Raw genomic sequence first — 10,906 nt, 5'->3', positions numbered from 1 at the left:
GAGAGAGAGAGAGATGGGGGAAGAGAGAGGGAGGTAGGAGATAAGGGAGAGAGAGGAAGGACGAGAGAGAGGACTTGAGAGACATGAGGAGAGAGGGAGGGATAGAGAGATGGAGTTGGAGGGGGATAAAGGGAGGCAAGAATAAATACATAGAAAGTAAGAAGTGGAGAGAGAGAGAGGGAGTAACAAGGGAGAGATGGAGAGAAAGTGTATATTTAGGGGTGATATACAGAGACAAAGAAGGAGAGAAGGGGGGAGAGAAGGATAGAGTGAGGGATAAAGTAACATATTTTGGGAGAGAGAGAGAGAGAGAGAGAGAGAGTTGGAAGGGGAGAGACAGAGGGAAGAAGAAAGACATAGAGAGTGAGAAGTGGAGAGAGAGAGGGAGTGACAAGGGAGAGACGGAGAGAGTGTGTGTATATTTAGGGGTAAGATAAAAAGAGACAAAGAAGGAGAGATGGAGATAAGGGTGAGAAAAGGAGAGAGAAGGAGAGAGGGAGGGATATAGTAACAGAGTTGGAGAGTAAAGAGAGAGAGAGAGAGAAAAAAAGGTGGGAGAGAAAGGGAGAGAGAGGAAGGAAGAGAGAGGATGTGAGAGAGTGGAGATAAGGAGTGAAATAGAGATGAATTTGGAGGGGGAGAGAGAGGGAGGTAAGAAGAAATGCATATAGAGATAAAGGTGGAGAGAGAGAGAGAGGGAGTGACAAGGAAGATGGAGAGAGAGGGAGAGAGGATGGTAGGAGGAAAGAGAGAGAAGCAGGGGAGAGGAAGAGAGAGAGAGGGGGAGAGGAGGATGGACGGATATATAGATAGACTGGAGAAAGAGAGTGTATGTTTTGGGGGTGATATAGAGAGACAAAGGGAGATAGAGATATTGATGGAAGGTGAAGAGAGGGAAGTAGAGAGAGATGGAGATAGGGAGATACAAAGACATTGATAAACATGGAGTGAGAGAGCGTGTGTGTTTGGGGGGGTGAGATAGAGAGACAAAGAAGGCGATATGGAGAGAGATATAGTTATAGATGGAGGGGGAGAGAGGGAAGAATATTTATTGCACTATATGCATTGATTTCAATGTAGATGGTGATTTCTAATCATATTTGATTTCTCGCACTAGATGCATTGATTTTAGAGTAGATGTTGATTTTTAATGATATTTCATTGCTTGCACTAGATGCATTGATTTCAATGTAGATGATTTCTAATCCTATTTGATTGCTTTCACTAGATGCATTGATTTCAATGTAGATGTTGATTCCTAATTATATTTTATTGTTTTCACTAGATGCATTGATTTCAATGTAAATGATTTCTAATCCTAATTGACTGCTTTCACTAAATGCATTGATTTTAGTGTAGATGGTGATTTCTAATCCTATTTGATTGCTTCCACTAAGTGCATTGATTTCAGTGTAGATGTTGGTTTCTAATCCTATTTGCTTACTTGCACTAGATGCATTGATTTGAGTGTAGGTGCTGATTTTTCTAATATTATTTGATTGTTTGCATGAGATGCATTGATTTCAATGTAGAAGTTGGTTTCTAATATTATTTGATTTCTTCCATTAAATGCATTGATTTCAGTGTAGATGTTGAAGTTTGATTTGATGTAATTCAATGAATGATGGTACATTAATTTTAAATTGATTGGATTAACAATGTGCATTGATTTCAGTGTTGCACAAAAAATTATTGGCAATGTACTTTGATTTGTGTGTTATAGTAATTCAACTTATTAATATTGGAGAGCAAGAGAGATAAGATATGATGTTTAATACAATAGTTTGAGCTAAAGATTTAAATGGTTTATGATCCCAATTGTCCTTTTCATATAATTGATATGAAAATATGGCAAAACTAATAAGGGCGACAATAATAATAGTAGTAGAAGAAAATGGTTTGACATTGATTACAGTAAAGACTATTTGTAATTGATTACATTCTTATTATTCATATTTTCTATCATTCATCACTATTACATTGTCACTTTGTATTCAAAATTTTTATTTCAGCATTTTTCATCATTAAAGTTATTAACAATATTTATCATCTCAACAAACTTAGTTAAGTAAGAAAATTTAAAAAATAAAATAATCTTAACATAATTAAAATGATTATATTAATATTAAATGTATTTACATATTATTGATAAAATTAATCATATCTTCGATAGATTTTCCTTGCCCACACACCATTGAAACCAACCTAGATCCATTTTAACTTTGGATCTATAAAGAACTGAGAGAGATCAAATCTCTCGAGGTGCAAACCTTTCCTCAAATTTGTTGAGATTAATGATGAAATGTGTTAATGTAGTAACAATTCAACTGAGCCTTAGATTAGGAGTTTGTTCCTGATTTCTAGGGTGTTGTTTCAACTTCCCTAATTGTGTGTAAATTATATATTTTTCATGTAATAATTGTAATGGAAAAACGAGTTCTGTAGAGGTAGTCTCTAGGTGGTGTTCCACACCTGTGAGATTTCCATGTTTAATTAGTAAATTTGATTCTTCTTTTTTTAACATGGTATCATAGCTACAGGGTTGAGGACTACATGTAACCCTGAATGGAGGAGTTATAGTGAAGGCTAAGAGACATAAATTAGACCATCATGTTTTTTAAGAGTGATCAGCGCGAGATCTAGTGCTATAGTTGCATCAATCTAGTCCTGCCCTTATAGGATTTTATTTTCCAGAACAATGTGGACATGAAGTACTCAAAGGGTGTCGACTTTGTGGAGGATCTGAGCTCTGTGCGTAGTGGAGGGGAAGTGTTGATCACTATGGTTGACTTTTTCTCGCTCGGCAAATCGAGGAGGCTGCCATTTTCAGAAGAGTGGCATGTATGAGGCTTGTGTGATATAATCGACTATAAGCTGTCCATCTGAAAACCAACCCGTTGGCTTGTGAAAATATGTTTTGCCATCGGGCAGATTGTCGAATAATGGTTTATAACTAGAAGCTGTTGATGCTAACAAATTCCGGTGGAGTCTGCGGTGACGAGGAGGAAGCCTCTGTGATTGATCTACTACGTGAGGAGTCTCCAGCATGAAAAGCGCAGAGGTCGACAATTAGATTGTTGCATGCTGCCTGCGAGGTGGAGTTAGTATGCTAATAGTCTCAATTATTTGCTTGCAATTTATTGGATTTCCTATGTCGGACTTACTAGCTATGTCGGTGACAATTCTCACCTTCGAGACTCCACTGCCAAGCAGTTGGTAGCAGGGCTTCTTGGTATGGAAGCGGAACAGAATGAGGAGAAGGGGGTCGTGAGAAGCTGTGGATCTATTGAGAAAACATGAAGTGGTAGTGATAATAGGACCACAAACATCGCAAGAAGCTGTGTTCGTGGTAGATTTATGTATTGCTTCAAAGGTGCCAATTATTTCATTATCTGTAATGGATCCACTGTTGTCTGCCCATCAGTCCCCATATTTCATTTCCTTGCCTCATACTGACGTTGTTCAAGATGATGCTATTGCATTGCTGGTTGAATACTACGGCTGGAGAAAAGTTGTGGCCGTGTACGCTAATAATGATTTTTTTAAAATTAAGATTTTAATTAAAGTTTTTAAATTAATTTTTTTTAATTTAATTCTTTAATTAAAAAAGGGGCTCATTATTTGATAAAGGGGGTGAATTTATTTTTTTTTAAAGGAATTTGGAATAGTCTCTTAAAAAAGGGACCTGGGCTCAATTTTAATTGAAGTTTTCAATGGATCTAGCATGTGCAGTAGTTTTTAAGATCTGGTTTTTTTTTAAGTTGTTAGGGTTGAAGTTTTTATTATTATTCAATATGAATAATAAATTAGCAGAAGCATACCTCAATGAGAATAACAAGCTGGATGGATCCAATTATTTTGGTTGGAAATTTAACTTGCAGACCTTGCTTGACGAACACAATGCATGGGCAATCGTGAATAATGATGAGGTGAAGCCAAACGTGATTGCAGGAGGAACAACAACAACAATCCAATATTGGGAAAAGTGGGAGACTAAGCGAGAAGGCTCATGAAATTGTCAGTCAAAGATTGCATTATTCTCCATATCCGTGATTGCAAGACTGCACCAGAAATATGGAAGACACTCAAGGATCTCTATGAGATCAAGAACACCAATAGATTGTTGTTCTTGAAGAGAAATATTCTTTCCATCAAGATGGACGAGAATGAGATAGTTTTAACATTTATTTTGTGGATCAAGGAGCTCAAGAACAAGCTGGGTGACATCGGTGAAGTTGTGTCAGATACAAATTTGGTCACGATTACTATGAATGGTATAATTGATGAGTATCAGATGTTCATCACTGGCTTGAATGCAAGAGAAAAAGCACCCGTGTTTGAAGAACTAACAGGGATCCTCATGCAAGAGGAGGAAATGCGGCTGACTCATAAACCTTAGAGTTTAGATCACACCTTAATGGCGAAGAAGAAGCCCTTCAAAGCAAAGCCAAATGCAGCACAGAAGACCAATGCAACCCCACAGAGAAAGATGCCCCCACCTCAAGGTACGTCTTTCAATAGAAATGACTCTGCGATCAAATGTTTTTATTGTGGTAGAACCGGCCATATAGCCAGATATTGCATGAAGAAGAAGTCCAATAAAGGCCGAAAGAGACATAAACAGCATGCAAGTCATTTTGTTGATGAGGAATAGAGTCAGAACCTCAAAATGTTCATATTTGACTCTACGTTTTTGGCTAAGGATGATGAATCAGATACCTGGTTTGTGGACTCAGGTGCATCCATCCACATGATAGGGAACAGACAGTGGTTTGAAGACTTCAAAGAGACCAGCAGTGGAGCAAACATCTATCTTGCTGACAGTAGAGGGTACCAAATCAAAGGTTATAGTAATATTCCAACTATTTTGCCTGATGGAAATATTAGACATATTCATAATGTAATGTATGTACCTAGGATAAAAAAGAATATGATCTCTATCTCTATGATAATTGATCAAAATCTCAAGGTAGAATTTTATAAATCATATTGTGTTATTAAAGACCTGTTGGATCGTATGAAGCCTATTACATCAAGTATTCATGTGGGAGGATTGTGCAAGCTAAATGTCAAAAGCGCACCACATAAGGCATTGACATCATCTGCCATGACTATAGTGGACTTATGGCATCATAGGTTCAGCCATATTAACTTCAATGATCATTGCTATTACAAAAAAGAAGTATGGTCGAAGGTCTTCCTGTTTTAAAACATGTCCATATTGATTGTGATGCATGTGCACTTGGAAAGATGCATAGAGATGAATTTCCTGTGAATGGTGATAAAAGGAGGAGAGATATACTCGAGTTGGTACACAGATATTTATGCGGGCCTATGCAGACAAGATCATTAGGTGGTGCATACCATATTTTACTATTTATTGATGACTGTACTAGATTTACTTGGGTGTATTTCCTGAGGAAGAAGAGCCATACTTTCGAATACTTCAAGGAGTTCAGAAGTATGTTTGAAAAACAGACAGGTAAATGCATGAGGATTCTCTACTCGGATGAAGGGGGAGAGTACAAGAAAGCTTTTGTCCTCAAATACTGAAAATAGCATGGAATACAGCAACAGTTTATAGTACCCCACACTCCTCAACAAACGGGGTTGTAGAGAGGAAGAACATAACCATTGGAGCGTGCTCGTAGTATGTTAAAAAGTAAGAATCGTTTTAATGGGTTTTGGGCTGAAGCAATTAATACTACAGTATATCTAAAGAATAGGAGTCCAACAAGAAGTTTGGATTTCAAAACTCCTTTTGAAGTTTTATTTGGCTATAAGCCTTCAGTTAAGAATTTGAGAGTTTTTGGCTCTAAAGCCTTTGCTCATGTCCAAAAGGAAGATAGAAAGAAACTGGATTCAAATGCCATCAAATGTATTTTTGTTGGGTATTGTACAGAAATTAAGGCTTACAAACTATTTAATCCCTCTACTCATAAAGTTTTTTTGAGCATAGATGTAGTGTCTCATGAGTAGGTTAATGATGGAAGCCATGAGAGTGCTAATGAAGAATGGCACGTGCCCTTATTGGTGGAAGAAGGAAGTGATGAATCAGGTGACAGCGATGAGTAGCAGCAGCAGGAAAGGGAAGAAGATGATGTAGTTGTCAAGCCAACTCCACAAAAGGATGATCAGACAAGGTTTGAAGCTACCCCACCACTCAGGAGATTAGGTAGGAAGGTTTAGTTGCGAGCAAGATATAGGGAAAATGCTTTTATAACTAGTATGATGAATGTTATTGAACCCTCTAGTTATAAAGAATCCAGTCAATATAGTGAATGGAGCGCTGTTATGGAAGAGGAATATGAGTCAATCCTAAAAAATAAAACTTGGGATTTAGTTAAACTACCTAAAAGCAAACAACCCATAGGATGCAAATGGCTGTATAAGCCTAAATTTAAAGCAGATGGGAGCATAGATAAATATAAAGCTAGGCTGGTTGCAAAGGGGTATTCCCGGCAAGAAGGTATAGATTACGATGAAACATTTGTCCCTATAGCTAAACTAAACACAATCAGAATGATAATTTCTTTAGCTACCAAACACCGTTGGATGATTCACCAGCTAGATGTTAAATCTGCTTTTTTAAATGGGGACTTAAAAGAAGAAGTCTACTTAGTGCAACCCGAGTGGTTTGTCAAACAGGGTGAAGAACGTTTAGTTTTCAAGTTGAAGAAAGCTTTGTATGGACTAAAACAGGCACCTAGGTCATGGTATGACAAAATTGATTCATTTTTCCTGCAACATGGTTATAAAAGAAGCAAAAATGACCCTAAGATTTATACTGTCATTGATAAAGAGGGAAGAATTGTTTTGACTTCTTTATATGTAGATGATGTAATCATTACAGAGAATGTTGATAATCTCATTAATGAAATCAAGGAGTAGATGTCACAAGTATTGGAGATGAAAGACATTGGAGAGCTACATTACTGTTTGGGTTTGGAAGTTTGGGGGGATTTTGGACAAAATTTTATGTCAGGAGCAACCTGTAAAAGTTCATAATGGATCAGTGCAAAGCTGCAACAGTACCTTTACAACAGAATATAAAACTTCATAATGATGATGGATCTAAGGAGGTAGATGCAACTTTGTATAGACAGCTGGTCTAATCTACTTGACTACAACTAGGACAGATTTGGCTTATGCAATCAGTGCGTTGAGCCAATTTATGTCAAAGCCCCTTGAGAGCCATTGGGTCACAACAAAAGGTGTTTTAAGGTATCTCCAAGGAACCTTAGATTTTGGTATTGTTTATATTGATTCATGTGATGTTATATTGACAAGTTTTTCAGACTTCGATTGGACTGGAAATGTAGATGACAAATGATTCATAACAGGCTATGCATTTAGCATTGAATCTGGGGTCATTACATGGAGCAGCGAAAAGCATAACAGAGTATCCTTGTCTTCTGCAGAAGTTGAATATCAAGCCATGTGTGTAGCAACATGTGAAACAGTTTGGTTGAGGAGACTTCTCCTTGATGTTGGAGAAGAATAGAAGGTTGCAACAGTGATCCAATGCGACAACCAGACCTCCATCAAACTTGCAATAATCCAGTATTTCTTAAGAACACAAAGCATATCAATACACAGTTTCAATTTGTCAGAGAGAAAGTTCAGTCAAAAGAAATCCATATTGAATATTGTAATAGTTGTGACAATGGTGCTGATATTTTTACCAAACCTCTTTGTAGAATCAAGTTTGAATTGTATTATGAAAGTGTTAGGCATATGTGTGGATCCATTTCTCCATTAAGAGGGAGTGTTGAGATTAATGATGAAATGTATTAATGGAGTGAGAGTTCAACCGAACCTTAGGTTAGGAGTTTGTTCCTGATTTCTAGGGTGTTGTTTCAACTTCCCTAATTGTGTGTAAATTATATATTTCTCATGTAATGATTGTAATGGCAAAACGAGTTCTGCAGAGGCAGTCTCCAAGTGGTGTTCCACACCTGTGAGCTATCCACGATTAATTAATAAATTTGATTTTTCTGTTTTCAACAAAGTTTTACACTCAAAAAATAGGTTTGCACCTAAAGAGATTTGATCCCTCTCGACGGTTGATAGATCTGGAGTTAAGACGGATCTACGTTGGTTCAAGGAAAACCATGTCACGCCACATGGAATAACCCACTGGTGGTCCATAAGAGGGCAGGCTTTCACTCGTGCCAGATACCTCTGAGTCATGGGCCGTTAACATGTTTCTTTATGTCCAAAGAAAATGAGTTCTTAAGCAAACAAAATAATTTTAAAATATAATTATTATAATCAATTTAAAAATAAAACAAACATATAAATGATTTTTCCATTTTAATAATATAATTATTTAGTTCTTCCTTTCATTCCACAAACAGAGACTATCTAGATACTGTCTAAACAGATATCGTTACAACTAAAATAAATAGCCTATACCGGGACATTTATGCAAAATACATAGACATCATTGAATCTTGAATCTGGAATGAAAAGCGTCCATGCACTCTTAGGCCGCATTTATGTCTTCCGCAGGGTGCTTAAACCCGGCCTAAGAGTAGATCGATCACCTCAGGGTTTGTTCTTATTTAGTACGATTTCTCACTAACATGCTCTGCTTTAACGTAGTTTAAACTGCCATTCAACATGCCAAATATCACACGTGCTATCTTGGGTCATCGATTAGTTTATTGATTCCTTTCGATAGATTAGACCAATCGGTCTGTTACAATGAAAACATTAATAGAAAAGCAAGAAGGACATAATCGAAAAGCCGGGAGGACACAATGTTTCGTGATATTAATTGGACTTCCTGCAGTTTTTGCGGATTTCTCCGCCAGTGCCAGTGAGAGGACTGATATTGCCCATATTCACCATGGCAGCTGCGAAGTCTGTAAAGAAGGTGTTATGATCAGTACTGTAGGTAGTAACCTGAGAATCTGTGGAACCTCCATTAAATAGTTGCTGGTCGGAGTGGAGAAGCCCTTTTTGGCTTCTCAAATTACTGTAATAGTCGCTGTCAAATATGGTAGGGGTGGCCACATCCAAGGGCGAGAGGTTGTTGTGGCCACCAACGCTTGGACAGCTTGCCTTCAGAGAAGTGGCGAACGAAGAGTCAATGTTGGTTTCGTTGTAGATGCGAGCTCTGAAAGAAGTGCACCGGGCTTGACCAATAGTATGGGAACCTACACAAATAAAAACCACATGATAATGGCTAAACAAAGGCAATAATGGCTCAATTGCTAAAAGTATTTTATTAATAAGCCCACTCGAAGTGAACGATACACTAAAAAATTATATATGCCATGAACGATACATTAAAAAATTATATATGCTATTGTTTCTTTAAGGAATGAATAATAATATACCTTCTTATATGTTATAGTTATACATTCTTTATGTTATAGTTTCTCTATGTTATGTTCAGAGAGAATGAGTAATGATATAACTGAGAGTGCAACCATATCTTTGGTAGACAGTCCATGAGTTTGAAAAGATGAGATAAGTCCGCTGAGACTCGAAGTGGGAGGCGGAATGTCATTGTTCGCAGCGCTAAAACTAGCAGTGGTCCAGTCACGCCTTCCCAGCAACACCGTCCATGTTGGGCCTCCCAGCTACCAAATTGCAATCACACATGAGACAACAACATTATTTGATTCTATGGGACGAGATATTGTATTTGGTTAAATAATTAAGGAGATAAGGGAGAAATTAGTACTTTCACGACTGAATCACGGGCAACAATGGCGAGAATGTCTGCACACGACACGACACCACAGCAGGCTGCCTCCAGTTGAGATTTGATGGTGTCTATTTGGGGCTGCAGTCTTTTCTCCGGTAAACGTGGAGTTGTCATCCAATAGTATAGAGCCATCGCAACCCTGCAACAAAATTCAACATCATGAATTAAACGGGGCCATGGACAAGTCAGTTATGATCAGCTGAATGAAATCCTGGTTTCACTTTGTTACATTGACGAAGCAGTCGTGAAAGTGAAGGCGGAGCAAGGACGCCCCCATCCTTTTCTCGATCGCCACCGCCTGCTTCACTCCGGCTTCCACTATCGAGAACGCCATGGGACACGATTTCTCATAAAACGTTGAGATGAGCTGCCCATGCACAGTGTTATTAATGGAGCATATAATAAACAGTACAAGTAGAGCATTACATGCGAAAGTCTTCATGATTAATGCTATACTTGCAAGGGCAGAGAATAGGAATAGAGGGGAACAGACTGTGGGAAGGCAATGTGAGCGTGGAAACTTAGGCGAGACATGGGGGCTTCTTATAGTGAGAGGCGAAGAACTGAATCGAATTGAAAATTATTTTGTAATACAGTCAATGTGAAAGAAGGCAACAAAATGAAAAAGATATGTTGAGAGTGGTGGTGACAAAGAAGATGATTGCGTAGGGGGCCGGCGTTAAGAGGCAATTGAGCAGGTGAGGTGCAGAACTGGTCCAACGTAAATAAAATTTAAATCCGTGTGTAAAAGCTAGGCCCACACACACCTACCTACTTTGTATTTTGTTTTCGAAGTGGGTGTCCGCTACGAGATAAATAACTTGGAGAAGTCTTTGAATATTATTTAGAAAATAAAAATAAATTAATTTTTTTTAATTAATTTTTTTGAATGATTTTAATATTAAAATAGTAAAATTATATATTATAAAAAAATGTTTTAATTATTTTTTTAATAATTTTAATATTTAAAATATTAAAACTATATATTATATGTTCAAATATTTAAATAAATTTGATGTTTTGTATGTTTGAAATGTTTCGTTTAATAAACATTTTATATTTATATTCTCTTTTAACTAGAGTTTTTGCAAAATCAAAAATTTATAAAAGAATTATAATTCATGGGGTTTTAGATTTTTGTTTTATCTAAATTCTTGAGAGTAAGTTCATTCAAAAAGTCAAAAT

The 10,906-nt window shown here is 37.2% G+C and overlaps 1 pseudogene; it reads right to left on the bottom strand.

Annotated features, from left to right (window-relative positions):
* Positions 1–8,778: 8,778 nt before the first annotated feature.
* On the bottom strand, positions 8,779–10,163 carry LOC149138439 (peroxidase 4-like; annotated as a pseudogene).
* Positions 10,164–10,906: the final 743 nt, after the last annotated feature.

This window comes from Pinus tabuliformis, chromosome X (assembly GCF_031772625.1).
Source record: "Pinus tabuliformis cultivar Carrire ecotype Pingquan chromosome X, CPIR1, whole genome shotgun sequence".
Classification (NCBI taxonomy): domain Eukaryota; kingdom Viridiplantae; phylum Streptophyta; class Pinopsida; order Pinales; family Pinaceae; genus Pinus; species Pinus tabuliformis.
Note: the sequence above shows the minus strand (reverse complement) of the source record. Positions and strands in the feature narration are given on the sequence as shown.